The 26,689-nt window shown below is 40.9% G+C and overlaps 1 protein-coding gene across 9 annotated transcripts in view; it reads left to right on the forward strand.

Moving 5' to 3' along the window:
• The window catches only part of CDK14 (cyclin dependent kinase 14), a 616,562-nt gene extending 590,620 nt beyond the window's left edge, over positions 1-25,942 (forward strand). For 6 of the 9 annotated variants that reach the window (XM_045497022.1, XM_045497019.1, XM_045497013.1 and 3 more), the window contains one exon: positions 12,562-15,955. The gene's annotated coding sequence lies outside the window, so the exon portion shown is untranslated. Of the gene's footprint in view, positions 1-893; positions 4,790-12,561; positions 15,956-25,740 lie in introns of those variants that run through there. The other 3 variants (XM_045497016.1, XM_045497015.1, XM_045497018.1) reach the window with 3 other exon arrangements.
• Positions 25,943-26,689: the final 747 nt, after the last annotated feature.

The following is a 26,689-nucleotide window of genomic DNA, read 5'->3' on the forward strand; positions in this document are numbered from 1 at the left end:
GCTCTCGTTGCCATTAATCGTTTCCTAGTCTCTCTAAATATTTCTTTGCTTCATTTCACACCATTATTCCTAGTAATTTCTCTCTGCTTTATGCCTAAAATCAATACATTATAATTTTTCTTAAGAAAGTACTGAGAAAGACAAGATTTTACTTTACCATGTTAATCCAAGTATGAGTGGTTTTACATCCTGCTTGCACCAAGGTACTCAATAATTAATTATGAGAACTCTGGCCCTATGTAATTGATTATATAAACTCTAGCACTAAAACTCTAGAGGTCAGTAATTAGAAAACAAAAGAGCTTTTCCATTTTAGCATCTCAGGCCCTGCTCATTGTGCATGACATCTCATGCAGAGCCGCCAAATGGAAGAATTGCAAGAGACACATAACCAAAACAGCTTAGTGAAGCTAATGAGGGTGCGTGTGTTTTTCCCCCACATTTTTCTATTTCTTACAATGTACATCTATTTAATTATTACGTTGAAAATGGAACTGGAATGATTTTATCCCCTGAAAGCAACAAAGTCACTAGATCAGTGTTTGTTTTTGTTTTTGTTTTGTTTTTTCCAAATGGCCCCAGTGTTCAAAGTCAGAACTTTTGAAAGGACTTAATAGAGCATCATGAGACGTGATAGGTGCTTAGGTACAATTTTATGCCAGCAGACTGGAAAACAAACAGACAAGGCATGACTCTGTTCTTTAGCATCTGTGTGAAGAGGAAATAAGATCTTTCTGGATGTGCTCTGCTCACAGGTGTGGAAGGGAGGATGTCACATTCCTGACTTAACCACTGTGTGTGGGATTCTGGTTTAGGACAAGTTGAAAAAGTGTTGCATTGCCTCCCACAGTAAGAGCTCAATTCCCCTAATTCCATTGGTGCTTTTGTTTCAGTCCACCACAAGTGGCCACTAAAAAAGCATGAAGCATCCCCTAATCCCATGAGCCTGCGTGTGCCAGCTACTGTCCCTGCATTCTCCAGCTCTGTTACCATTGGAAGGGAGAGATTGACCCAGCCTTGCAAGTGCTGTTCTTTGCTCTGCCGCTAAACCACTGAGCTGTTGGCACTTTAATTGTTTTATACTAGGAGGAAACCAGTTGTGTTGATGTGAGTGTCTTACTCATCAGACATTACAGCCTTCACATTTTTAATGAGCTGAAACTCCTAGTCCACGATGTACAACCACAGTGAATCAAGGAAAGAGCATAGTGATGATGTTTTCTAATTTATTGCGGTTGCTCTTTAAAAGATATGACAGTATTTCAGAGCTCCAAATGCTGCAATTTGAAAGTCTGTCTGAGGTCATGGGCTAATCAAAAACAGTAAATCATGTTTGACTTACAAAGGACAGCAGAGCAGTGAAGCTAGGAGTTAGTGCACATTTGTTTTGCCTTTTCCTTTTAAATGCATATGCAAATATAAAGACACAAGTGAGCAAACTATTTAATGAGTACCTAAGGCATCTTTCTGGTGGGTGGTGATTGATATGGGGGTGGGGAAGGGGTGTCCTGTGCAGCAGAGTATCAGGCAGTATTTGCACTTCTTGTCATTTGAGAATGGCAGTCTTAGCCTCCTCCTCCAAGCCATCCTGCTCAGGCATGTGTGAATTTAAATAGATGAGTTTATTGAAAGTACAACTGAGAATTATGGTAGAGAACAAGCTGATGGGTTTGAATTCAACAACCGCATTAGAGCAGAATTGGACCTACCATGGCTTCAGTAAAAAAAAAAAAAAAAAAAAAAAAAAAAAAAAGAACTTACAGAGGAAAGTCTAAAACACTCAAGGAGAGATGAAAAATCCCTTGGAGGCTGAGAGGAGGAAGGCCCAGATCCCACCCTCTTTTCAGCAGATCTTTTGCCACTCTCGGTATTTAGCATTTGTAACACTTTGTGACACACATTTTGAGACCAGAGCGTCAGCATGTCTTAGTTTGTGTAGTAAAGTGCAGAGTTTGCTGGCTCTGTTTTTATAAAGTTGGAAGTAGCAACTTGTCAACCCTGTTGTTTCTGTAAGGGTGACCAATTCATTGTGATTTGCTCCAGTTTTAAAACTGAGAGTCCTCCATCCTAGAAACCCTCCTCAGTCCTGGCAAACCACATCACAGTTGGTACCCCCTCATTCTTCGAAATGCTGTGGCTCCTCTAGTGAATGCAGGGGTATTTAAACCTGGAACATAACCTCCTGCTGCAGCTATGCCAGAGGACATTGAACCAGTGACTAAAGGAGTAGAATTTAAACACACACACACACACACACACACACACACACACACAAAACTCCATTTTATAAAATCTGTTCTTATGGTCGTGGTCCTATTTTTTAGGGCACTTTCATTTAATGAGAGAATTAATGGAAATATACTTTGAGAGAAGATGCTACCTGAGCACAAAATGCTAGTATTTATTTCTCATGACATGTGTTCCGTAATTCTGTCTCTCAGAGCTCATCTTGGCTATTAGATATAGCAACTTATGGAGCGCCAGACTGGCTCAGTCGATAGAGCATGCAACTCTTAATCTCGGAGCTGTGAGTTCAAGCCCCACATTGGGGGTGAAGATTACTTAAAAACAAAATCTTAAAAAAAAAAGATATAGTAACTAGTTATAGCAGTATAACCAGTACCAAAATACTTTAGTTGTAATTTTGTGGAGATACATATCAGATGACTTTACATGTAGATCATCTTAGTTTCCATGACTCAGCACTTAGTGATTTGTCCTTGGTCTTCATCGGGAAGTTGTTCATTGGCACTGTTCACATTGTGAGGCTGATACGTGGGCAGAGGTCGATGTCCGGTGAGCTGGCTGTCCAACATCCGCATCCCCCGTCCTTGTTTGGACCCTTCTCAGGAAAAAAATGTTGCTATGATAGTGTCTACGATGTGTCGTTCTGTGACAATATCAGAATGTGCTCCACAAGAATAGATGTTTCGGCTAGAATATGATGTCCATTTTCCTACCTGTGTTCAGCAGAATACCTCAGTAAAAATTATATGACTTATGGAAAAAAAACAGAGTAAGAATTTTTTTTCAATTTGGTAACCATAATGTCTCAGTCTATTAAGGCTGCTATAACAGAATACCACAGAATGGGGGCTTTATAAACAACAGAAATTTATTTCCCACCATTCAGGAGGCTGGAAGTCCATGGCACCAGCAGATTCATGTCTGGACCCTCTTTCACTTCTTTCCTGTGTCTTCACATGATGAAGGGGTGAGAGAGCTCTCTAGGGTCTCTTTAATAAGGGCACTAATCCCATTCATGTGAGTTCCACCCTCACGATCTAATCACCTCCCAAAGATTCCATCTGGAAATACCATCACACTGGGGATTAGGGGTCAACATAGGAATTTGGGGAGCATACAAACATTCAGCCTAAAGCACATAGGACTCACAAAAGCAGTAAAAACAGTAATAAAAATACTAGCATAGCTTACAGGTGAAAGAAGATTGATGGAAGGGTTAAAGATGGAATTTTGGATGGCAGAGCAAAATGTGCTAATATCAAGAAGATATGTGCAATAAACAGTGAATTCCAAGCCAGAGCATGTGGCCAAGCCAAGCCAAGCGGAAGCATGTGGGTAAGTGGATGGTAGGTACGGTACCATGCACCTCTTCAACTCACGTGCAACTGTTTTTATGTGTCTGGCATGTGGCTGCCGTGACTTGGTGGCTCAAAACTTCAACAGTAAATCTACATGTCTCACATGAAACCATCTGACTTCTGGTTTCTGCTGACACCGTTCTTTATCCATCCTTTGTAATCTAACTTCGACCACAGGAATTTATGTTTTAGCTTTGCAGATTTCTGCAATACAGTGGTTCACTAGACAGAATGACATTGTAGGTGATCATATTATATTGAATTCAAAACCCTTAGCATGAAAACTTCTTCTTCTTCAACACTTTGGATAATAGTACTAGGCAGGTTTTCATTTGAAAGAAAAAGTTCCACCCAAAATGAAGTCTCAGATCTCCTCTCAGGTCTTTTAATGAAAGTCTGACATGAATCCTCGTGTTTCTCTGACTGCTACATACTTAGAAGTAGTTTTATATTTGTGTGTGTTTGTTTTAAGTTGTAAAAAATTTGCACACTGCTTGTCTATATAGCTTTGTATTTGTTTTATTTAAATATAGTTTAGTAGGACTGTAATATATAAGGAAGGTGAAAGAGTCTGAACCCTGTTTAATTAACTTATCCCACTTGGCAGCCAGTCAGTTATAAAGGTATGCTGAGCAAATAAAGCTTCAAATGTGAAATCCTTGGAAAGAACAAGTCCCATTTGGTAAAGGGTCTTCTATTCTTAATTTTGTCATTAAAATTATTTCAATGAGCTATTTCAAACCTCACAGTTATGTATTTGTATATGTGGACACATGATTATATAGATACGATTTTATAAAAGATTTCGTAAAAGACGGTTTGTGTCTTGGATGCTCTTAGAAGATCCAGATCAGTACTTTCCTTGTCTCCCTGCACTTCTCTGGACCTTCATTGAGACAGGACATGCTCCTAGAATTGCCATCCACATGGGTCTAAAATATGACTAGTCTTTTACATTTACATAAATCTGATTTAATAAACAGTCACACCAGCATTCTTTTCAGTTACCACTAATTATACATCATACAGTGCCTGGTTTTTAATGGGGATTTCAATAAATGTTTATTGATAGTGATGATTATTAAAATGATATGTTAAGTTTCCTTGTGTGAGAAATGCTCTGTTTAAAATGTGAGACTTCTAGCTTTGCCTAAAATTTTTTAATTAAAATCTCCGCTTTGGCATGAAGCTTAAAATGTGCAAAGTCACTGCAATTAGTGCCTTGTGCATCCATATGGATGTTACTAAACGGCTTTCAACTTAAAGGATTTGAGCTATTTTGAATGATGGACCTTCTGTTAAGCTTAAAACAAAGCCTGTCTATCTCTGCATTCATTTTAATTAATATTCTCTTGCTGGTCTCAAAGATGTGTTCTCTTTTGGGGGGTGGAGGGATGGGGAAGAAACATGATTATCATAAGTCAGAAATAAGTTAGAGAAGTAGGTTTGACTGATTTTCTACTTCCTTCAGGAAGTTCCCAAGGAGCTTCAGTGCAATGTCAGAGAACTGGAAAACACTGATTTCAAATTTTCTGCAAGAAAACTATATTTCTAGCCAAATCATGACATAATTAAAGTCACTCAAAACAACGAAGAAATTAAGCTGTCCCCAGATTTTCTGAAATCAGTATAAAGATTAAAACTTAACCATTTTGAGTCTAACATTTATATAGAATCTACAGTATAAAACTTGAGTATATGTGTTCCATATATAAAAATGAATATATGTGCCATATATATATATACATATACATATATATGTATGTATGTGTGTGTGTGTGTGTATATATATGTATATATATATATATATATATGCACATACTTACTTCAGAGAGATCCATGCTTGCCTTGGGTTAAGCAGGCTTATTTCTGGAGTTAATTTTCTATAAGTAGTGAATGCTGCTTGAAGATGAATTAAGTACAAAAGATTAATTTCATTGTTTTTCTTAGTATTTTAAGCAAAATTAAACTCAAGGCAGCACAGCCTGGTAGGTTTTTACTTTCCTGGATATTTTCCGCATGAAATCTTTTTAATGTGGTACTTGAGGAGGGGGAGCTTTCTGGACTATGTTTTCCATAATATCAGAATAAATTCTATAGACAGTTATATGTGTTAGTTAAGGCCCTGCTCTTCTAACTATGTTCAGACATCTCCCCTATAACCACTTTCCATTTACCTTCAGAAAGATATTCACTAAGATGGCCACTATAATCCTTTGACTATCATTTGACAATTTAGGCCAGTTTTGAATGCTGGTATAAAAGTAGACAACTAAGGGGCAGGTGACTCAGTCAGATTAAGTGTCCAACTCTTAATTTTGGCTCAGGTCATGATCTCAGATTTCACGGGATCAAGCCCCGCATGGGGGCTCCATGCTTGGGATTCTCTCTCTGCATCCTCCCCTGCTTGCGCACACACTCTCTCAAAATAAATAAATAAAGTTAAAAAAGAAAAGTAGCTAGCTAAAATATCTTTATTGAGTTCTTAAGAATAAGATAAGTGTAAAAATTACAAAGCAGAATTGTAATTTACCAGAACATGTGGGTAAAATAATTTTTCTAACATGTGAATAGAAAGGCATAAAATTAGTAACTAGATTTGGCACAAAGCTAACCTAATTTTTCCACATTGTCTGAATTTTTAATTTTTATTCCTTTTTTTAAAGCATGTAATTAATTACCTATCTATCTTTAAATGACTCCTGTACCAGTGGTTTGGTTTCTACATTTGAAAAGAAGATTGGAATTGGTTTTATTTCAGATAAACAGATAAAAGCTAAACTTGGTCAAATGACATATATTGTTTTTTCTTGAAGATAATTATTTCATAATTCTATACCATCTTTGCCATTGTGAGGCAGCTTTCCTTCTGTCAAATTTTAATAATTCTTCCCTCTCTGTTAGCATCTTAACAAAGAGTCTCTCAAACAGAAATGAGCAGATTACCCTACAGTTTCACATACATCCTGGTGAATATCCTGTTCACAATTTAGGCGATGAAAGGAAAACCTACAGTTGTTTTAATTTGGAATCAAAATAATCGCTTCTCTCCAGTGAGGCTTAGAGGAGAAAAAAATGGGCCAGAGTCTTCCTGTAGAAAAAAAGAAAAATACTTCGCAGAGAGGTAATGCAGCAGGGGGGACAAAAAAAGACAATAAAACAAACACAAAACCTTAGAGTGGGTAAATAGGCTAGTGGAAGAAAGGCCATCTGATCACATAGAAGCACCCTGAGCTGGGGTCTTCAGCTGTATGGTCCCGCCGGCGTGTAAACTGCATGTGTGTGTGGAGGGGTGTGTGTGTATGTACACACAGAGATTTAATGGGGAGCACAGAGGGAATTAGAAAGAGCCTGGCCCGTTTTTAATTTGGGTCTGTTTGCTTGCATTTAGCACTTAAGGGCTTCTACATTCAGTTTGCTCAAAAGAGTGATGAAGCACTCCTTGCTTATGCCTCAAATCAGAAATGCATGAAGTGCAGCTGCAGAGATAATACATTTTCCCCAAAGGCTTTGGCTGAGCAAATTAGGTGTCAATGGGGTGCCTGCGCAGGCAGTACTCTCTCTAATTAGTCTCTTGAGCCTAGTTGGTGGCGGGTATGAGATGATCTAATCAATTGGTCTGTGTCTGATGGTTCGTGTAAAAATCCTACCAGGCAGACTCTCTCCCACAGGTCACCCACCTGCACAGCGGGACTGCTCATTTTCATTTTTCATCTCCTCCATCACATGATGCTGACAGTTGGTTTTAAGAAAATTGAATCCAAAAAATATCTAGTTCATAGGGCACATGGGTCAGAACAAAGTTGCATTATGGGTACCAGCGATCCAATTAATTAATATTTATAGCTGAGAAGCTCTATGTAGATATTTCTGAATAGGGATTTTATCAATAAAATCCAATTTCTTGTTTAAAACATTCATTTCTAGAGAAAGAACATTGCAGAAGCAGAAAGCAAGGTAAAAATGGCACCCATTAATCTGATGATATATAGACTTATATGTTGATGCACACTTAGTTGAGCTTGTAAGTCATAGTCACTGTTCATTTGTGTTGCATATGTGGTCTATTTTAATAATCAATTAAATGTAAGGGAAGGATTTATGTTGCTATTATATTTTGCTTCTCTGTGAATGTCGTTTACCATCACTCCTTCCACCTACCTCCCCACATGTCAAATGTATGATTACATTTAGATCTTGAAGAATTTTTCTAGCAGTAAATTGATGCACCTTATATATAGTCCTTGAAAATTGAAACTGATGCTGATGCTGCCCAAGGAGGGAGAAAGGCTGTCCCATGCCGCTGATGAACAGTGTCAGGCAGGGTACTTGGCACAATTTGGTCTACAGAGTCATTTCACAGAGATGGAAAAGAGGCTAGCTCTCATTGGCACTGCCCTTGTTTTTTATTACTGGCTCTTTTCATTAAATGTCTGAGCCCAAACATAAGTAATGGACTTATCCATAATCACCATGTTCACCATTTATTATCCAATTACTATTATGCATTATCCTTTAATATCCAATTCTGCTTATGCCCTGGGTTAGGCACATGCTATTCTTCTAGAAATTACACTCAAAGAATCAGGACAAAGGCAAAGACAAACACCAGCAACGGCCAAAAAAAAAAAGTTGCGTATCAACCAAACAGGATAGTAACATGCCCTGGCTCATGGTGACTACATAGTTTATTATTATGTCAGATCAGATATACTGAAAATCAGATCATTCAAACAGAATGTCATGAGGTTAAAAAAAAAAGTTTGTCCCACAAGACCCACCTTTCTTGGCCAGTGGTGTATCTGCCGATGTCTCTGTACCCAGCACTGTGCTCTTTCAGTAAGAGTACAGGCACAGCGTTTGCCCTCAGTCAATGTGCCATGAAGGAACTCTACACCTAAAAATATATTCCACTCCCAAATTTTCAGATTCTACCCTCTCCTTTCCTATTCATTCAGCAGTGGTTTACTGAATATCTGAGCAGGGTATCTTGGCTCTACTGTAGGGACACATTAGTTAACAAAACCAAGCTTAATCAGAAACATAATGATGCCACCTGCCTCCTTACTTGCTCCCTCACAGGAAATGTCCCCACCCTGGAGGGACTAAATTAAGTCACTCGTTTAGGAGGTCAGCCTGGGAACCAGGTCTGCATTCAGTTGATGAAAGTGGTAGAATGGAGGAAAGCCAGCCATTGGCAGCAGTTGGCCCTTGAACAACACGAGTTTGAACTACTCAAGTCTATTTCCTTGCTGATTTTTTTGATAAATGTAGAACACTACTGTAAATGTATTTTCTCTTCCTTACGGTTTTCCTGATAACATTTCCTCTTCTCTAGCTTACCATATTGTGGGAATACGGTGCATAATGCATATACAAAATATGTGTTAATCAACTGTTCATGTTACCAGTATATCTTCCAATCAACAGTAGGCAGTTAGTAGTTACTTTTGGGGGGAGTCAAAAGTTCTACGCAGATTTTCAGCTGTGCATGGAGCCAGTGCTCCAATCCCTGCATTGTTCAAGGGTCAACTATATATCATTTGTGTGTGGTTGTAGGAACTCCATGCCTAGGTAAGCTCATGTTAAGACAAACCCACCACTCTCCCATTTGTCCAAGGTGGGCAGGCTTCCTGGAAGAGATGAAATCTCTGTCGAAGCAACATGGAAGACAAAGAGCATTTTTTTCATCTGCTTAATAAAAATGTCAAGTTTGGTAGCAGGGTTGGGTACCACCTGAAGATGCCTGTGGACAGGTGTGTTTGAAATGCTGTGGGGACAAGTGTTCTCTGTCTTTGATGTCATGGGCCTCAGGAAAGATGTCAGTGCACAAGTCAGAATGCATGATTATGTGGGAGCAACAGGTAGAACAAAAGATGGATTTACTTCATTTCCCTGGAAGAACAAGGTGGGATGGGACAAACGCAGTTGTTGTTCTCATTTAGTTATTTTTGCTAGGGTGGTGACTTATTTAAGAAAAGGTTTGATCAGGGTGCCTGGGTGGCTCAGTCAGTTAACCGTCCAACTCTTGATTTCAGCTTGGGTTATGATCTCACAGTTTCTAAGATTGAGCCCCGTATTGAACTCAGTGCTGACACCACGGAACCTCCTTGGGATTGTCTCTCTATCCTTTCTCTCTCTCTCTTCCTCCCCCTGCTCTCTCTCTCTCTCTCTCTCAAAATATATAAATAAACATTTAAAAGAGAGAGAGAGAGAGGTTTGGGGAGCCTGGGTGGCTCAGTCGGTTAAGCATCAGACTTGGGCTCAGGTCATAGTCTCGCAGTTTGTGAGTTTGAGCCTTGTGTGGGGCTCTATGCTGACAGCTCAGAGCCTGGAGCCTGCTTCAGATTCTGTGTCTCCTTCTCTCTCTGCTCCTCCCCTGCTCATGCTCTATCTCTCAAAAATAAATATTTAAAAAAAAAAAAAAAAAGGTTTGATAAAGGCATATCAGGGCAACCTGGCAGGGGTGAGGGCTGGCGAAGTGAGCCACAAGCAGCAAGTATTTGAGAAAATACCTGAGGAGTTTTGACTTAGTGATAGCAAAGGGCCTATGTGTGATATCCATCCAACCAGGCTTCTCACTCCACCCCCAGGTCTCTCCCAGAAACTTAAGGTAAGGGTTTTTGTTTACATTTGTGTCAGTCACTGAGGATAGGGAACTCTTAAGAATGGAATGTTATCTCTATCTAATACCATAAACAAAGTTTAACTCAAAATGGATTGAAGATCTAAATGTAATAATTAAAACTATTAGAAGAAAGCAGAAGTATTCATAACCTTAGATTTGACATTGGATTTTTAGATATGACACCAAAACCACAAGCAACAAAAGAAAAAAAATGGATAAACTGGACTTCATCCTAATTAAAATTTTTTGTGCATGAAAGAACACTATCAACACAGTAAAAAGATAATCCACAAAATGGGAGTAAATATTTGCAAATCAAGGGATTAACATCCAAAATATATAAAGAGTCCTACAACTCAACACAAAAAGACAACCTAATTTAAAAATGGGCAAAGGACCTGGAATATATATTCTCCAAAGAAGATATACAAATGTTCATCAAGCACATGAAAAGGTGCTCAACCTAACTCATCATTAGGTAAATGCAAATCAGAACCATAATGAGGTACCAGTTCACCCCACTAAGATGTCTATAATCCAAAAAAAAAAAAAAGGCAAAAACAGAAAATAACAAATATTGGCAAGGGTGTTGTAGAGAAATTGGAACCTTAGTGTATCACTGGTAGGAATAAAAAATGATGCAGCCACTGTGGAAAATAGTTTTCCAATTCTCAAAAAGTTAAATATAAAATTTCCATATGACACAGCAATTCCACCCCTGGGTATTTACCCAAAAGAATAGACAACAGGTGTTTAAATACTTGTCCGTGAATGTTCATAGCAGCACTATTCATGATAGCAAAAAGGCAAGAACAGTCCATATACACATCAGCTCATGAATGGATGAACAAAATGGAATATTATTGGCCATAAAAAAGAATGGAGTACTGATACATGCTCCAACATGGATGGATTGTGCTAAGTGGAAGAAGTCCAACACAACAGGTCACGTATTGTAGGATTCTGTTTGTATGAAATATCCAGAACAGGTGAATACATAAAGACTGAAAGCAGTTTAACGGTTGCCAGGGGCTGGGGCAAGAGGAGAATGGGAGTGACTGCTTCAAGAATATGAGGACTGCTTTGAGGGTAGCAAAAATGTTTTGGAACTAGATAGAGGTGATGTTTGCATAATATTGTGAGTGTCCAAAATGCCACTACATTATATGCTTTAAAATGGTTAATTTTATGTTCTATGAATTTCACCTCAATGAAAAAGAAAAGATGGAAGGTTACCCTTCCATACTAAGTGGAGGAAATGAGTAGAGAGTCAGGAGTGTGCTGTTCCTAACTGTGAGGCTGGAACTTTCTGCTCTCTTGGTCAGAGTAGCACCACACATCAGTGAAGTTCTTGGCACGACAGCCTGCATGTGTGTGCAGCAGGAGGACAGCTGTGCAGTGAGGTCTCAACAAAAGATCAAGGTTCCTTCTCTGCTTGGGAGGATGACCATGTGGCACTATAGAAGGGGACAAGCAGGCCTGACCAGGCCTCGGTGACCTTGAGCTTCTAAATGGAGATGATGAGTTGGTTCTGGAATTCAGTGGAGCTGGAATCCCTGGGCTGTGTGACATGATCCTGGGAGTGTTCCTTTTCATCCTTCCTGGCAAGACATTTCTTTCCCATCCTAGGACTTCATGACAATGTTTAAGGATCAAGGGGAAATGTGAAGAGGAACAGAGGGAACATTCCTTCTTTCTTCTTGAACTGTTCACACGGAAGTAGTTACCGAGCTTAAGCAGGCACCATTGGAAACACACAGTCATAGGCAGGATGTTGGGAAGAGACTGGCAATTCAGGTCATACTGGCCGATTTTCATTCTGCTGAAAGTAGGTCTGATAATAGGCAACCAAGGAATTATATACAGCTGGATTTTTTTAAAGCATGTATGTGATCCATTTTTCTATTTCATGTTCATAAAAATGAACATGAGGATATGTCCTTTTAATGGTCTGTATGATACTACAGGCACTTAATTGAGACCAGTATCACTACTAATGATTTGGGGAAGGAAATTTGCTGAATTTCTTTTTTCTCTAAATAATCCAAGAAGAAGTTAGACCATTTATATTCATGGAGTTAAGTTATTTTAAGGGAAAAAGTGTAGTCAGAACATTTGTTTATCATATTATAAGAGCTGTTTTGGTGAAGGAGAGTACTCTGCTTCCAAAATGTGTGTTCGGGGTGGCTGTGGAGAAAACGGATAGGCTCACTTTGGCCTGGCCAATTTTGATGTCTCATGTAATTTAGAAAAAATGAATGATGTAAGTTTTTTTTTTTTGTTTTTTTTTTTTTTACATATAGCAATTTTCTCTTTTCCTCCTTCCAGGATTAAGTTGTCATCATTCTGGGAAGAAAAAAAAAAAAACATTAATGAAGTGGCCAATAATACGAAGGGAATCACGGATCACTTTCCTTCCCCTCCCTGTGGTGGATTTCACTTACAAGAAAATTGAAGCTGGCAAGACCCTGTTTTCTCTGCAATTTATTTAAAACCTTGCACGCATTTGGATACCTTGTGATTTCCAAGAACTATGTGAAGATTAAGCTTTGCTTACTGATACATGGCATGTATTCTTTTCAGTCTTTTGTGTTTGATTTTGTTTGATTTCCCTCTGCAGCGCAGCGTCTCTGTAAAGGTTTTTATGCTTTCACCAGCCATGTCTTAAATACATTAAGACAACACATTTGGTGTTCACACTTCTTCAGTAATGTCTGTACTTGAAAGCCACATAGTGGCATAAAACAATGTGTGTTTTCTTTGAGAGCAGTGCACATTTTGCAACCACTAGGAAGGAAATTTTTAGCTACAGCAAACCCATGTTCTCAGACCGACTTGACAACTTGGTCCCTGGCTGTGGGGCCCCACTTGTTGCTTACCTTTTGAGGACATTTGCAAATGTGGTTTTCTCTTGGAAATAACTGCACGTGTATATAGGATATTGGAATCTGCTTAGCATTTTAAGCCACATAGCATGACTGTTTTCCAAGTAGGTTGGAAGTAAAGAAACTAATACCAAGCATTCAGAACAAAGACAGGGATAAATTGCTTACTTTTCAACCTCTGGAAATGGAGGTAACCTTTTACATGTTTTCTGGGTCTTGTCAACATCTTATATTTTCCATCCACTCTGTTATGCTTCAGGAGTGTTTTCTAAATGGAGGAGAAAAGAGTGAGGAACAGAATGCTTAAAACCTGGGTGCAAATGAATTGTCTCTGCTAGATGAGCCCTGAAAGCCATATTGGCTAGTTAACAGTTAAAAAAGCAAATTACAAAGTTATCCAGAGTTAAAAATTTGCTCACTTACACCAAAGCACGTTTAAATTACATTTTTTAAAACATTCCAAGCTGATTGGAAGACACCATTGGGGACCTTAACTTTAAACAGTCTCCTGGAAAAACCGTTTGAACACAGGTTGCAGAACCCATGTGGGAGTCTTGCTTTCAAGATGGCAAGGGAAAAAGAAAGGCCCAGCTTCCCTTGTTAAGATGATGAGGGACCTTGAAGGATGAAGGCACGTACGTGACAAGGAGGGAAAAGTGGACTGGGCACACGTTGTGCTTTGATGTGGAGGGAGACCTGCCTGATGTAGGCCTTCTCCCAGTGGGGCCGGCCTCACTGCATAACCCCAAATAATACTGAGGCCAAGTGGGCAGTTAGGAAACTTCATATAAAGCATGAAACCTAGCCCCTCAGAACACCAATTCCTATGGAAATACTTCCATGTATGTCGTTCTACATTTTCCTATTGGTCAGAAAGGAGGAGAGACTGAGAACTTGAAATGTGTCGCACTTTTTTAGGATCGAGACTAGGAGTTATGAGCCAGTTTGACAAAGGCATCTTCTGAGAGTCATGTGAGGGGAAAGGTTCTCGACAGTCAAAGCCAGCATTCCTAAGAAATTGGACCCAGAACTTCTAAGTGTTAAAAGGGTACCTTCCCTGGAGTGGGACGTAACATGCCAAGGTCACAATCCAGCCTATTCAGAAGTGGCATTCATTGAAAACTTATAGGTGCAAAGCAAGGAATTGTTGGCTAATTAATTTTAAAGAGAGCAAAAGTTACCCAAGACTAGAATGTTTACTAGTTGCTACCTAGAAATCTTTCCCATTCTTCTTTCGGACATTCCAACCCATTGGAAGTCTTTGGCTGTATTTTAACATATGCTGAAATTAGGATTCCTTAAGATAAATATGGGGAGAAAATGTTACATGCAATAAGAATGGCCTTGTCTGTGGCTTGTTTTGAATTATTTATTTGGGGGAGAGGCATAACTTTTGTATTTTACTAACTTTAAATCAAGAGCAGCTGATGATTAAGTCTTGCTATTTAATAAGCTTTCTAATTTGAACATTTGAAAATATTTAATATTAAAAAAGACTTCAATTAGGAATGTTAGCATCATTCAGAGAAATATAAGCAGCTTCTCTCTGGAATTGAAGCATAATACTCAGTTATTGGGGGGATATCTGTTTTTTACAGAGATGTATGTCTCAGAAGGTCTCATTTAGGAGGTTTGTAGTTCTCCATCCTTGTTATCAGTACAGGAAATCCAAAGTTTGCTTTGTCTCTCTCTCCTTTCCTCTCCTATTGGCAATCCGTCCTCCCTCCTCCTCTCCCCTGCCTTCTCCCACTGAGGGCAGCCATGAAAATCATTACAGAACATGTTCATTAGCAGATTTATTATTCTATTGAGAAAGCAATGGAATGTTTTGTGAGATTATTTTTATATGAAGGATTAGCTTGAATTCGTACAGCTGGAATAGTAGGAACACATTAGCATGGTGACGGTATGAATGCAACATCAATGCACACATAGTATCTGAAAGAAAAATTGGGACTTCATTTCCTTAAAGGAACAGTTTGGTTGACTTAAAAATGCAAGATACATAGGACATGCAAAAATGTTTTGCAGTGCTCAAAGAAAAAACAAGGGGCATAAGACAGGGGTGGCTGTCCATCCACTGATATAAGGGTGAGAAACTATTTCTACCTCCCAAGAGTGATAAGAAAAGTTTCCAGGGTAGCCTCCAGGTTTGCAGAGAGAGCAAAGCCTCTTGGTATCCTCTCCTCAGTGTGTACATGACAGCCAGTATAATTAATACCCTAGCTTATGTGTTTATTTGAGAGACTCATCTGTGAATAATACTGGTTTTGTAATCTTTGTTACATAAGAGGATGTTTAGGCTGTACATACTGGGGTAGATTATTGCCTACCCACCCCCCATCCGTAGGAATATGCTGCATAATTGCACATAACTTTTATCTCTCTTACTTGCTTATAGGCAGAGGAAACCATATATGTTACTGCCTTGCAAATTTCTTATACACCAAAAACAACCAAAAAATGTCTCAAGTAAAATAACCAATCTCCTATTTTCATTCCCCTTCCCACAGCAGCATATTTTAGAGGCACATACAAAATTGACATTCTCTAGTTGGAAGTGGACTTTTTTAATTTTTCTTTTATCTTTTTTTTTTTTTGTATGATACACTGAGATGTGTACTTTCTAGCAGGAGGTCGGTACCTAAGAAATGTGTTAGCATCATTCAGAAAACTATTATACTCCAAAATGAAACATAGTAAGGAGAATGGAATAATGTTGCATATTTGTTACCAAGTGTAATTTGTCTGTATTATGAAAGATGTAATGGTTTGTCAGCTGTCACTGTTGTTTTCTTGTAACATGATATGGAATAAAGTATAGCAGAATCTCTGTACATTTTCTTGCTACATGTTCTTGGTGGGTGCCAAATAACACCACAGTACTGTGTCAAAGAAACATTGTCTTAAAAACTCCTAGACACAGTCATTCTGAGAATGAAATGAGAGAAGAAACCCATAAGGCTCTTGGACGTGGGAAGGAGTGAGTTACCTGGAATGTTCTAGGAGTGTGTTAAACCCTACCCGCCCCCCCCACCTGCTTTTTTTTTAAGATTTTTATTTTTTAAGTAATTTTTACACCCAATGTGGGGCTCACACCTGCAACCCTGAGGTCAAGAGTTGCATGCTCCACCCACTGAGCCAGCCAGGCACCCCAAACCCTCCCTTTTTTTGACATGCTATGTCAAACTTGGGTAAAAGGGTGGAGGCTATGTAAAATAAGTCTGTGAGTTCCATGATCTTCGCAATTCCACAGCTCCTGAATGACATCCACCACACGTGTTGTGTATCTGGTTTTGCTTAATGACCATCCTATTTATCTTTGATTGCCTCTTTCTCAATTATTTTGTACATATTCTAAGATGAGGTGAGTAGGCTACCCTCCTCCGAATACAAATCAAAGTCATAACATGCCCACATTCTACCAAAGCATCTTTCCCTGGGCTGAGCACACTTCCCTGAACACCATCCAGTGGGTGCCTGCACCTGAATGGGCAGGGCTTTAGGGCCTCCACTTTGATTGACAATGCCACCTCAGGAAGCCAGTCACATTGCTGTCCTCACCTCCTCCTCCTTGTCGGATCTGTCAGGTTCAAAACCACAGACAAACCCCTAATGGTTTCATAAACTGCTAACAGTGTTTGTGCCAGGTACGGTCATCAATTTATAGATATGGTATTTGGTGATTTTAAAATGTTTACCCTTCAAGACAAAAACCGAGGTTCAAGTTTTATGTTAGGATGCCTCAGGGCCCCTGGCTTTCTCCTGGAAAGAGACCCTCACTCACCAGCAGCAGCCGCTTCAGGTTTTCCTTCTCTTGCTCCTCTCCTACCACTTCTGTGATTTCAGTTTGTAAGCCCTTCACAAGCTTAACATTCTCACAAAACCAAAAGTAAGTGTCCTCAGCTGATGCATGTTCCATTCCAGAAAAGGTCATGGGGCCACCACATCTTCAGCACCCCCTGCCCCTGCTGTTTCCCCTGAAGCAGCAAGTCACTGATGCCAAGGACATGTGCATTTGCACATGGTCCTGGCACCACCAGTGGATTCTGAGACAAGAGACTGTGTAAAGGCAGACTTCGTGGTAGCCAAGGTAGAGATAATAGGTGAATTTCTCCCTTAAATGGGAGCCATATAAATCACCCTGGAAGCTGATTAGAATTACAGAAGCGTCAAAAGAATAACTTGTTTCTGGAAGTTGTTTCAAGGCAGTAAAATGTATGCCACCGTCCTGCTTCCAACAGTGACGGGAGCACACATGCCCACTGTTGAGGTCATTGCCACAAGCCTCAGCAGTGGGCTCACATTTTAGAGCTTCACCATGTGATTTAGTCCTATGAGCTCTTAATAAAAGAAAGAAGGAGGGAGAGGGCTAGTATCTACAAGAGGCCAAAGGAATGGCTTTGAGAAATATTTTTAACTTTTTAAATGTGGCAGTCGAGATGACAGTCTTCTCTCAGCTCCACAATTGCCCAAAGTTCTCTTCTTTTTCTGCAGAGCTATTCTAGCCCTGCCAGGTTGGAGGATGTGATGTGTGCTGGCTGAGGCAAGCAGTTACGAGTCAGGAGGGCGGCACTCCTAGAGTTGCCGTTGGCCCCCAGAGTAAAGAGAAACCAGAGGGGAAGGTGTTGGAGCAACCCTTTGCCACTAGGTTAACACGTACAGTTGCTGAATAATGGTGGGCATTGTAAATCTCCGCAATGAGAACCCCACAGCGGCCCAGCAGCCTGCTGCTACCAGTGGGTGGTGGCGTTATGGGCATTAGCTTTGAGAAGCTTATACAGCAGAGGGGGCTAGGATAAAGGACACAAATCAGGGGAAAACTGACAAGATTAAAAAAAAATCCAAGGCCTCGTATTTACTGTTCATCCCCCATGCTCTCGGTGTACTATATTGTCTGCGTCAAGTCCTGCTGAGAGAGAGCCAGGCACAATAATAGCTCGGAGCAGCCTTGCAGCCCCAGAGCCAGCCTCTGCCAATGGTTCTGAGTGTGCTGGTGGAGAATGGGATTCTGATAGAGTTGTCTTTTTTCTCCTTCCCTGCGAGACCACCAATAATTATGGAGGGCACGCTGCAAAGATGGGGTAAAGGTTCCCTACTGGAGTGTATCCTGAGAAGTGACCCAGCAGGGGCCCCTGCAAAGGTGTGTGCCACCACAGTCCAAGGTGGGCCTGCCTGACAGAGGCACACAGTCCTGGGCTAACCCAGGGATGTGTGTTTGAGCTACAGCCTAAGGATTTCGAGAAGTAGAAATGAAACTTAACTTTATATGTCATAGCGCAGTGCGAAACAATGACCCTTCTCCCTCCCTCCACCTTCAGCCTAATCAGGTAACTGGGGAACTTGTGTCCTCAGAGAAAGGCTGTAGTCTGCTCGGGTCCTTGGGGAAAGCAGGCACAATTCTCGCAACCTTATTCTGCCTTACATTTGGGGAACTCAGATCCTCATGCACCCATTCTCTTAGCCCAGTGGCTCACAGCCCTGGCTCTCATTAGAATCATGGGGATGTCTCAAAAACACCTGAACCCTAGACCAATTTATCCTAAAAATATTGAGAGTGGGGCCCTGGCATTGGTCTGTTTGGGAAACCCAACAGGTGACTCTGTTGAGCAGAGCCACGTAAGGACTGCTGCACTCTTCTTTCCTCCTGTCTGTGGCTACTCTAAGGGTAGAGTAGGCAAACATTTACTCCAAGAACCACACAGTAAATATATTCAGCTTTCCAGGCCCTACAGTCTCTGTCACAACTTCTTGGTCTGCTGTCATAGCATGAAAGCAGCCGTGCACAATACACACATATGAATGAGTTTGGCTGTGTGCCAAACAATTCGTGGGCACTGAAGTTTGAATTGCATATGATTTTCACAAATCATGAAACATTTTTCTTTTGATTTTTAAACACTATTTGTAAATGCAAAACCCATTTTTAGCTCACAGCGTCTATAAAAACATACAGTGGGCAAGAATTTGCCTGGGGTCTCTAGCTTGCTTACCTTGACTTAAAATATAGCCGTGGGGGGAAAAATGTATATATATATATAGCCGTGGTAACAGGGAGGTAACAGGGAACCCATTCCTGGCATATGCTGGGCCCAGGATAGAGTCAAAATGGAGGCCCACATACCTTATCTCTAAATCTTTAAAAATATAAATCCAACTAACAAATTGTCAAATATATTCTATTCTCTTACCCTGACAAATATGTGTTCATACTAACCTAGAAAGTCAGGGTTGCACTTAGAATTCCTTGAAGTTCTTCACCAAACCGTGTCAGCATGAGGACAACCTGGCCTAAGCCTTCTCTGTGCTTTACACTTCCCACTCCTACAGCTCTAGGAGTGTGCATCCAGAGGGAGGGGCTACACATGCACGTGTATGGACACCCCCTAGCCAGCCCCACATCCGTACTCTGCCCTACCTTGGCAAGCAGTTCTTCCTTGGCCAGGCCTTGGGGATCAGGTGCTAATCCTCAGGGAAGGAGGTTTGGGAGTAGACCTCCATATACGGAGAGAATTCCAGAGTCCCAGATGTCTGGAGTGCATGGAGTAGGAGTTGGGGGAGGTAAGTTCCTGTTGGGCATTGTACCGTGGAGTCTTCATTCTCGGGTGGGGGATGGGAGTGCTATGCCTGCAGAACATCAGAGCCAGACCCTTTAAAGATGGGAACCAGAACAGGGGGAAAAAAAAAAAAGAACAGAAGCCCCTCTTGCCTGCGTTTAAGGGTAATGCTGATGGTGATAAGAGCCTGAGAATTAGTTCCAGGGTTTTCAAGTCTTTTGTGCATTTATTTCATTGACCCACTCTACTCCAAACCCATAGAAACGGGCCTCATAATGTGAAGCAGAACCATTGTGACAAAAGGGCAGAAACTTGTTTTAGCCTATCTCTTGGAATTAAAGGATCTGGCCTCCTGTCAGTCATGTACTGGAAACAGCTGGTACCAGTTCACAAAAACCGACTGTTTTATATGTAGGAATTTTTTGAGTCAGTACTTAAATCACTGATAACCTGAAATCAGATGGGAGTATATACACTACAGAAACGGGCAAACTCTACAAATCAGGTCTTTTTTTTTTTTTTTTTTTTTTTTATGTTTTCCCCTTTCTCTGCAGGCTCACTTCCCACCTCTCCACACACACATCCTCCATCTGTACCGTGCCCACCTTCCCAGTGATCCCTGGACGTTCCAGACCTTCCCATGGCCTTGTTCTTCTGCACATACTGTTCCCTCTAATGAGAATGCCTTTTCCTGTTTTTCTAGCAGCCAAATTCCTATCAATCCTTTTAAGACCCTGTTCAAAAACTCTCTTGAAAAACATTCCAGTACTCCTCTCAAAACAATTCCCCCTTCTTCCAAGTCCCCACATCACATTGAAAATAGTAACAATACAAGTCTTTTTTCAATCTCTTTGCCTTCAAGACTGACAATGGTGACCAAGGCCCAGTGCTTAACAATTTTTTTAATAAATCAGTTTTTAAAGGATAATAAAGATAAAACAAGAGTGGAATGGAATATTGTTTACCTTCCTAAGAAAGTTTTTAGAATCCTGCACACCACATGAACATACTGCATGTATACTATGTGTGACTCTACACGAACCTAGCTCTGTGGAAGAAATAGAAGCCAAAGAGGAAAGATTTCAGGTTGTCTTCAGGAGCTCACAGAAGCAGGGGTTCCTACACCTGGAGAACTTTCTAAACATTCCTACTGAATCATAGTCTCTGAGGTGACAGTCTAGGTGTGTGTACTTTTTAAATCTCCTCAGGGGCACCTGGGTGGCTCAGTTGGTAGAGCACCTGACTCTCGATTTTGGCTCAGGTTGTGATCCTAGAGTGGTGGGCTCTGTGCTCGCTGAGCATGGAGATTGCTTGGATTCTGTCTCTTCCTCTGCCCTTCTCCCTACTTGTGCTCTTTCTCTCCTCTCTCTAAAATTAAAAAAAAAATTTTTTTTAACTTGGGGTACCTGGGTGGCTCAGTCAGTTAAGCATCCAACTTCAGCTCAGGTCATGATCTTGCAGTTCATGAGTTCGAGCCCCACATCAGGCTCCACACTGTCAGCATGGAGCCCACTTCAGATCCTCTCTCTCCTCTCTCTGCCCCTCCCACGCTCACGTGCTCTCTCTCTCTCTCTCTGTTTGAAAATTAAATAAATATTTTTAAAAATTAAAAAAAATTAAAAAGGCACCTGGATGGCTCAGTCAGTTAGGCATCCATCTCTTGATTTCTGCGTAGGTCATGATCTCACAATCATGAGATCCAGTCCCACGTTGGGCTCAGCACAGCATACAGAGCCTGCTTGGGATTCTCTTTCTCTCTCCCTCTCCCTGCCCTTCTCTTATCGTTCTCCCCCCACCCCCTTTCTCTCTCCCTCAAATAAATAAACTGTAAAAACAAATTAAAATCTCCTCAAGTGATTCCAATGTTCAGCCATGACAGTGAACCGCTCTGGAGGAAAGTTTAGGTGCATAACACTCTATCTGGTCTGTTTGTCTCTGATTTCTCCCCCGCCCTCTCCACCTGAAGATTCTATTCAAATTGCAAATCATTTGAAAGACACTCAATTTGAGGGGAGCCTATTGGCAAGTTATTTCCTATATCTTCACAAAGCTAAAACTGAAATTCCCATGTCTTTCCCATGTTTTGTAAAGTAGTGAGAGCATACGGAATCCATGTACCTCTCACATGGACACCAGAGTTACAACATGTGTTCTGATCTGCTCGTCTTCCTGATTGCGGAGGAGAGCCACACCCTGGGGGAGGGGGCTAAATTACCCTTCAGTCTCTGCACCAATTGTCTGCCATGCGTACCAGAGAATTCACAGTAGGCTGAAGAAAGTAATATTTTTCTTTCTGCTGTTGGTCATTAACATCCAGGTGAGGTTGTATGCTTTCAGTTTTTACCAACATTAAAAACCAAACATGGTACTCTGTAAATGTCATTTAAGGATCCCCATTACTGTTCATCCCGTGTCACTTCATGACCAAATTTATTTATAAGTTTATTATCAGAATCATGCTATTTTTGTTAATCTCATTCTGTGAGCCAGTAAACAGACCCCAAGAGTACAGGTGCATCTTGGCTAAAATGTTTCTGCCTTTGCATGGAAGTCATTGGCTGGTGACTGAGGTCCTATCATTAGTGGCTCGGTTGCGTACAGGGTTCAGCTGGAAAACCTAGAGGAAAGCCTTGTTCCATACTGAGGAGTAGACAGGCAGCTGTTTGCACATGGTGAAAATGGAACTTGGATGTGTGGTGCCCCACCTTCCCCGCAATGCAGAAAGAATGTGGGATGTGCTGAGAAGGGGCCTCCATGTGCTGTCTTGTTGATATCAGGGTGGCATTAAGGGGAACTCCCAGGGTAAACTAGACTAGAATACTCAAAAGAGATTAGCCAAGCCAGGGCACCAGATTCTTAAGGACTAACCTTGAAGCTTCATTATCAGATGAAGTTAAGGCATAGTATCAAATGGAAGTAGAAAACCAGAGAGTAGGAGAGAAAAAGTGAGGACCAAGTAATATGGACAAAGCCCGGAGATGCTGGCCAACACTTACTACTGAGTCTGCACAGACTCCTATGATAGAGTCTTACTGAAGAACTCCAGGGGTTCCCATTCAGAGAATGAAATGTGACTGGTACCCTCCTTGTTCCAGTTGTCTATTGCTGTATAGCAAATCGCCCTAAAATTCTGTGTCTTCAAATGACAGCCATTTATCATCTCTCACAATTTCTATGGCAGGAGTTCAGGAGCAGTTTGGCTGAGTGGTTCTGACTTGTGATTTCTCATGAGTCTGCAGTCAGATGGTGGCTTAGCTGGAATCATCTTTAAAGTCTCATCACTCACATATCTGATGCCAGAGCTAGGAGCTGAAACAGCTAGAACAGAGCATCACTAACTTAATGTGGTTTCTCCACAAGGTCTCTTAAGCATGGGGCTCAGGTTAGCTGGACATTTTATATGGTGGCTCAGGGCTCCTAACAATATGCACCAAGAGAACTAGGTGGAAGCCCCATTGCTTTTTGTGACCTAGTATTCTATTTGTTGAAGCGAGTCAGTAAGGCCAGCCTATATTTGCAGGGAGGAGAATTAGATTCCACCATCCAATGGAAAAAATGGCAAAAAAATTGTGGACACATTTTAAAATTATAACAACCTGCCTTCTAGCCAAAAGTTATTTATATTGATCCCACATGTAAATACTCTCAACCCCTCCTGAGACCCCTAAATTTCTCATCCGGAAGGCATCCATCCCAGATTCAAGGTCTGGTCACCCATCATCCAAATCACGTTCAGGTGCTGCTCTGTAGGTGCAGATCTTGAGTTACAACCTCCTGAATCCTGTTCTTGATCTGAACATCTGTGGACTAAAGTGAAAAGGTATTGCTCCCCCACCCAGCATACTTTGGTAAGAGGCATGGATTAACCACTATAGACATTCAGAAGTCTGTGTCAATCAGGTAATCAGTCTATAGCAATTCTGAAATCCGGCAAGGGAGAAAGAATGTATGCGTGCACTCAGGAGAGGCAGAGAGAGAGAGAGAGAAAGAATCCCAAGCAAGGCCCCTTGCTGTCAGCTCAGAGCCTGACACAGACTCCATCTCATGAACCTCGAGATCAGGATCTGAGCCAAAACCAAGAGTCAGACCGTGAGCCACCCAGGTGCCCCAACCAAGTTCCTTGATTACAGTTGAGTGTTGTTCCTCCCTCTGAATTATTCTTGATGTTCTAGAAAATGTACCCCATCTTTACAACTGAGCAGTTTTCTCAGTCTGCTTCTTTCCCAGAGAATTTTAGGAACCCAAAAGCCTCTTTTCATTGTATACTACCTCTTGTCCCTTTTAGCCTGAGCTGGCAATGTTTTCATTAGCACAAGTCTTTTTAAAACGTTTTTTCCCCTGGGGGCACCTGGGTGGCTCAGCTGGTTGAGCCGCCCACCTGGGCTCAGGTCGTGGTCTCCCAGCTCAGGAGTTCGAACCCCGCATCGGACTCTGTGCTGACAGCTCGGAGCCTGGAGCCTACTTCAGATTCTGTGTCTCCCTCTCTCTCTGCCCCTAACCCACTCTCATTCTGTCTCTGTCTCTCTCTCTAAAAAAAAAAAAAAAAATTAAAATGCTTCCCCTCAGCCTTGTTGAGATTCACTTCATTAGACAAAAAAACACAACTACAAATCTCACTGATATAAGCTTTTTTCTACCTTAGACTCCCTCTAAGGCTACCGTGGAACTGTGCCCTTAAGATTTTTAGAAACATTTCTGTTAATGGAGACATCTAAAAGGCATGCCCTTTTAGAGGGACTCTTGGCTATTTGAAAGAATAGTACTGCTTTCAATCTGTGTGAGGTCTAAACAAAGGGTTCTAAAGCCACAGTGCTACCTTCATCGTTAGGAGGTAATTACAAATTTTGATTTTAGCCTCATTTGCCATCTGGAGAGGATGGAACTGAGAAATAGTTTTATTTTTTTGAACTCCTACAGTCTTGGCTCTTTTATTTAACATTGTTTTTGTTTTTTAGTGTTTTGCTTTTTTTTTTTTTGTACTTCATCTCTCTCCTCTCATAGAAGGATCAGGAGGCACCTTCAATACTGTATCTGGAAACCTTACTGGGTCATGAATCCATTAGGTACATTTTCTATTTTCCATGTTACCACTGGTGTAAACTGCCTACACCTGAGGACCAGAGTCTTCTCTCCTCCAGCTGCCAATACTTTCCTCACTTTCCTTCAGTCCTTCACCCACAGCCTCTCCAAAGCTCCTCTAATCTCCACCCTCCAGCCCCCACCCAGGTCCCAAACCAGGGCCACATGTTTTAACTTCCACTACGGCAATGCCTTGCTTCTAAGTACCAAGACATTTCCACTAATCTATTGTTGTAAAACAAATCACCTTCAGAATTAGTCACCTAAAAATAGCATTCACCTGTTTTCTCTTTCATCGTTTCTGTGGATCCAGCATTCTGGGTCTGTTTGGATGGTTCTGACTCAAGATCTCAGATATTACTGGATTTGGGGCCAACTCAAAGGCTGCTTTGCTCACATATCTGGCCCATGGACTGGGAATACTTGCATGGCCGGGACTGAGCCTACTGGGTCTCTATTGTCCCTCTCTGCAATTTCTCTGGCATGGTGGTATCCATGCTCCAAGTCTCTTGGAGAGACAGCCAGGCAGACGCTGTATCACTTTTGACGAATGACCTTAAAAGCCACATAGAATCACTCCTGCTACCTACTCTTAATTAGAAGGCCAGCCCAATATTTAAAGAAAGGAGAATTAGATGCCATCTCTTTAGGAGAGATGTTTCAAATCATTTCCAGACTTGTGTTAAAACCACCACACCTCTGGGGTTAAACAACATACAGGCACTGTCTTAGTGTGTATTTGCTTGCTGATCAGGATGAGTTTGGTAGACTGGGAGAAAATCCAAGACTGTGATTTTCCTGGAATTCTTGGAGTTAGGTCTCTGTTTTTAAAATTATCTGCAGCTGAATGCTGTCCCCCATCAGCACTTGGGAAACCTTGGCCCTACCCTATTGCTTTTGAATCTGGAGGTGATAACTGCCTGGAGCCCCACTTGCCTCACAGGAAACCATGTGTTATACAGAGTTTTGTTGTCATCCCTTTTTAGCTTCCTGCTTCCAAAAGCCAAGCAGCCACTGTCCCAGAGGAAAAAGAACCCTCCTCAAGTAGCCAACAAGCAGCACTCTCTCCATCTCTAGCCTCTAAGACTCGCTAATGCTTGGATTTGACTTAGCCTGAGTAAGTAGCTTTTTCATACTAATTTTTTAAAACCCTGTTGTGCCAAAGGATTAAATAAGCAATTGTCTAGCTTTAAATGCCTCATGGGGGACTAAAATAACACCTTTCAGGACAGAAAATCTAGTTTTTGAACCCACTTCATTTAAGGCAACAAAATCTCTTTTCTAAGGTTTTGGCTGTGTGGAATGCAAGTTTTGTAGCCCTAGCTAAGATAGTGTACAATCAATTTTCAAAGCAGAGAGAAATTCTAGGAGTGCAGAGATTTTTCTTTACAGGCTGACAAATGAAAGTATATATATGGGTTGGGGGGGGTGCAAAGGAGTTATGTTCAAGCTTCAGAGATGACTGGAGTCTTCTTTTCTATATTTAGACTGTCTTGCAATTCATTAAAATGGATTGCTTGTTCTTTTCCTTCTGAAACCATTCTCCCTCTGCCCCCTACTCTCCCCAGGCTTTATTTATTTATTTTTAAAAATAACTGAGTCACATGTGAACCATTCCTAAAGCTTAAGACTTATTTTTAACAACTTTCTCAAACACAAATCCCATTGTTCACATCCTTAGGGACAGTGAGTTACTCCAGAGGAAAAAACGTAGAGATTTTGTATACATTTTTTATTCAGTGAATAATTTATATTAAAATAAATTGTGCAGAAAATGTGAAAGATCTTTGAGTAATCCAAAGATTACTGTACTGGGAACCAAAGAAGAAATGATTGAAATCCACAAAGCTTTGGAGGGAGCTGTGAGGGGAATTTTCATTCAAAGTTTTTTTAATGGTGTCCTTGTTATTGTTTTGAATGCTAAGATTCTGTCAT

Source organism: Leopardus geoffroyi, chromosome A2 (assembly GCF_018350155.1).
Source record: "Leopardus geoffroyi isolate Oge1 chromosome A2, O.geoffroyi_Oge1_pat1.0, whole genome shotgun sequence".
Lineage (NCBI taxonomy): Eukaryota > Metazoa > Chordata > Mammalia > Carnivora > Felidae > Leopardus > Leopardus geoffroyi.